General features: G+C 42.0%; 1 long non-coding RNA gene across 1 annotated transcript in view; it reads left to right on the top strand.

The window, feature by feature from the left end:
* The window catches only part of LOC118241884 (uncharacterized), a 2,802-nt gene extending 243 nt beyond the window's left edge, over window positions 1-2,559 (top strand). Inside the window, exons 2-3 of the long non-coding RNA XR_004776394.2 lie at window positions 841-948; window positions 2,084-2,559. This is a non-coding gene — a long non-coding RNA (uncharacterized LOC118241884). The remainder of the gene's footprint in view (window positions 1-840; window positions 949-2,083) is intronic.
* The last annotated feature ends 1,641 nt before the right edge of the window (window positions 2,560-4,200 follow it).

Here is a 4,200-nt window from a genome sequence, read left to right as displayed (position 1 = left end):
TTTCCTAAGAGCTTAATCTAATAACATTCCATATCCAGGTAAAAGGTTTTCTCCCGGCATTCTTCTGAGGCTAAATGCTTGCTGGAATTGTCCCAAATCACCAAATCATTCAAAGAATGGATCCTGTAGTATTAGACCAAGTACGGGTCAGTACATAAATACTAAAATACTAAACTGCCGAGTGCAAGTTTTTTTATTCCATCGAATAAAAAAAAAAACAAATGTAATTTTATGCTGGCGCTTATGTGACACCGTAGGACATCTGAACCGCCGTTTGCGTTCTTAAGGCGAGGCACTGACAAATGCGCTAACGTTTTCTCTTTATTTATTTATCTTCATTTATTTATTTACTTATCTATCGCGCTCTCGCTTGGGGGAAATTGCTGCAAAATGCGTTAACGAGTTCGCCTGTATGCCGCCTTGCTTCTCTGGCAGAGATACAAACCACACCCGCACGGCCAGCTCGGTTATTCGTGTCTGTTTTTCTAGCCTCGTTTTTTGTTTTTTTTAATGTGAGGCTGATAAATGCCATGGCCGTGGCAGCGGAGATGGATCGAGGCTTCGAGTAACTTGTTTTTTTTTTCTTTGGCCTGCACTGGCCAAGAGCGATCATCTTTCAATATCGATTTTGCCATCAGCACCTGTGCAAAACAGAGAGAGAGAGAGAGAGACCCAGAGACAAAAACATAGGAAAATATTTTTGACTAATGGAGCAAATATTTTTGACTAAACTCTCTGTAAATAAAAAAAACCCAACAAACAAAACTGGTTTCAATCTGGAACTCGCAATGGTAACAAATGCTTTCTTGAAATTTGCATTAATTTTCCTTGTTTTCTCAGGTCAACAGACAGGAAGCTGGAGCTTCTGGCAGGAAGAAGCTACCGTGGCTAAAAGCCAGAGCCTCCAGCGCTGATGGGCAAATGCGGCAATTATAGGATGGATAAGAGGTGGCTGAGCTCTATCTTATCTTATCTGGGCCTATTTAAGGGTTGCCGTGGCAGAGAGAGGATGAGACAAGCATCTGGAAAATGGCATTACTAGCAGGGAAAAGTCTGGAATTTTCCGTGCTGTCTGCTGCACTGCAAATGAGCCTTGGGGTTTTATTTGAACAAAGAAAGAAAATTTAATATTGGCATAAAATTGCATATGTGCACCAGGGCTAATGTAACTGTAATACTGTTAGACTAATATTACTGTTGTAGAATACTGTACACTATTAATGTAAAAGGATACAAGACGTTTTGCACTATAATGTCTGAATTAAGAAAATATGTTGACACAAAAGCTGCTAGATAGAAGATGAGTGTGGTGTGTAATTCTAGTTTTGTACGTGTGTGTGTGTGTGTCTGTGTGCGCATGCGTTTACTTTCTCATTGAGGAATAAATCTGCATCCTTGTGTTGTTTATTAAAAACAAACAAACAAACAAAAGAATAAGAAGTAATGCAGCATATGAATCTTTCAGCATCTTTGCAGGCCCCATGGCCCTTCAGATTGTGATCAAAGTCTCTGAGTGCTCGTTCGAATGGCTGGAGAGCCATTTAGCTGAAAGGGAACCCTCTAGTCCGAGATACACATCAGTCCAAACTGGTGGTCCTGGAAAATGGTAGATTCTGTTCTTGCTTTCTAAACTTATGTAGCAGGTACATGTGAGATCTTCACTGCTTAAGGCCATAAAAACCGAAGATCTCTTTCATTGCAGTCCCAATAGTTGTCCTCAGAACCTCACTCCTCTCAGTTGTACTTTGAAGTCATGAACAGTATTGCCTTCTTTTAACATTTTGAATACAGTTAAAAAGCAGCTCAGCTGCAGTTCCATGATGGTGAGTTTAAGTTGATTTCCCTGTGCAGTTCTTTAGCCTCGCCTGCCCATGCTTCCTTTTGTTCCAACCATTTTATACAGTAAACACCAAAAATGGATGAAAGAGAAATGCTTCTGCACAGTATATAAGATGGGACCTGTAACCTGGAAAGCAAATGCAATGACCACTACTCTAGATAAATCAAGAGAGTTCAAGATCTATATCAATCAATAATTATCCACCTGTTATGTCCACCTGTATGTCTGCATTCTGTGTTACAGGTTTTGCCTCTGCCTCTATCCTAATCCACACCAGGTTTTCCGGTGAGCAGAGGACAATATAAAAGGAAGAGGAAGAGACAAAATGTTTGAATTAGGGCTCATTGGAGAAGAGTTTCCTCCTCCTGCTCCTCCTGCTCCTCCTCCTCCTGCTCCTCCTCCTCCTCCTGCTCCTGACTTGTTGCTACATTTTGAGCTTGTGTTTGCTAGACTTTATGTGTATGACTGGATTTGCCCCTTGTTTGATGGCTTGTTACTATATGTTCTTGTGTCTTATATATATATTGTCCCGTATATAGTTACACACTGGTGGTAGGGAGTGGCTGCCCTTTTGTTTGGGTGTGGGTTTATCTTTGTTTCACACAGTGTAGTCATTGTAAGTTTCTTTTGTTAGCTTAGTCAGTTGCTGTTTTGTTTCTAGTGTGGTTTTGTTGTGTTGGCCTTGGTCACTACTGATGTGATTACACCAGTTTCTTGTCTTTAAACAGCTAAAGCTTGTAACTTCACTAGATCTTTGCTGTCAACTTTGTCTGGTTATTCATCCTGTTGCTCATTTCTACTGTTGTAATACTCGACCCTGTGTTACGGCCTCCCAGACTAGACAGGGTTGTAACATAATTGGGGCATAATTGGGTCCTTTGTTCCTTTTTTTCTTTGCCCTTTGTGTATTTTGGTGGGTTTTCTGTGCTGGTTGGTGGTGTTCTTTTGTTGGTGGGGTGACTGTGTGGTTGTGTGTAGTTTGGGTTTTGCCATAGTGTGTTGGGAGCACTTGTGTTAGGATTGTGAGTTTTGATTAGTCTGGTTTTACTCTTTGTCCTACCCTGGAGCAGTTTGATCTGTCTAGAAAGGCAGACCTGTTACTACTAACAAATTTATTTGATGTTGTGGTGACCTGTTCAGCCACAAAATGGGAAATCAAAGAAGTCTTAGAGGCCTGCTTAGTACAAGACGGAGTTTTGACAGAACGAGGTGGTCCTGTTGGTGTTGTGGTGAACCTGACACAGGGCATGTCAGTGGTGGAAACAAGAGGCGACTTTGTGGTCAACTCACGCATAGAGCCTCAGGTCATCCAGTTTCTTGGTGGTGACCAGATGCTGGAAATCAAGAGGCAGGAACATGAGACAGAGTTACTGAGGGTGCAGGCCTTACAGCTTGAGGTAGAAAAGGCAGATAAGGAGGCTGCGATCCGGAGGCAGAGCATGGGTCCGGAGGGTCCTATTCCTCGGATGGCTCGGCTAACGGCAGTACCCAGGTACCAAAATCACGCCTGCCAAGATCACTCACTACTCCTGTATTCACTACACAGGTGGCACATGGATTTAACATCAGCCGGCAGAAGTTTAGTACAAGCATTTCGGGATGGAGGTAGATGCATATTTTTCTGTGTTTTAATGTATTGCCACAGCATTAATTTGGCCTAAGGATCTTTGGCCACTCATGCTCCAGTGCAAGTTAGTAGGAAAAGTGCAAGAGTGCTCATTAACTTTAGAGCAGAGCTTTAACTGCGATTTTACTGTATGCTTGAGTTAGTGCCAGAAGCCTATAGGCAGAATTTTCGGTGTTTGAGAAAATCCCCCAACCAGACACATAGAGTTTGCAAGAGAGAAACCTTTTTATTTGAGAAGTGGTGTAGTGCAAGTAGTGTGAAAAACATTCGACCAGCTAAAAGAGCTGATGTTACTTGAGTTTAAAAATTGTCTCCCAGAAACAGTTGTTTACTTGAATGAACAGAAAGCAAGTACAGTACCTTCTGCTGCTACTATGGCAGATGAATGTTCTAACTCACAAAATTAACACATATAGTGTTAACGATGTGTTTGTGCAGGGTGTAGAACTAAATATTATGAGGCTCCCTGTACATAATCTGTACCTATGCTCAAGTGTCAGGGCCAGCTAAAGTGGCGGTACAATCTGAACTGCCCGTCCGTGGTGTATCATTCATTTTAGGTAATGACATGACCACTGATATGGTGTTCCCTGTGCCTGAGGTAATAGAGAATCCTGTAGAGCTAAGTGAGTCTACACAAGAGGCATTAAGCACATTTCCTACTTGTGTTTTGACCTGTGATCAGGCACGGAAACTTGGTGATGTGCTTCCCCTGAAAGGAACATTCATGTGT

The sequence above is a fragment of the Electrophorus electricus genome, chromosome 2, assembly GCF_041902795.1.
Source record: "Electrophorus electricus isolate QZ-2024a chromosome 2, ASM4190279v1, whole genome shotgun sequence".
In the NCBI taxonomy this organism is placed as follows: domain Eukaryota; kingdom Metazoa; phylum Chordata; class Actinopteri; order Gymnotiformes; family Gymnotidae; genus Electrophorus; species Electrophorus electricus.
This window is presented reverse-complemented; position numbering and strand designations above follow the sequence as displayed.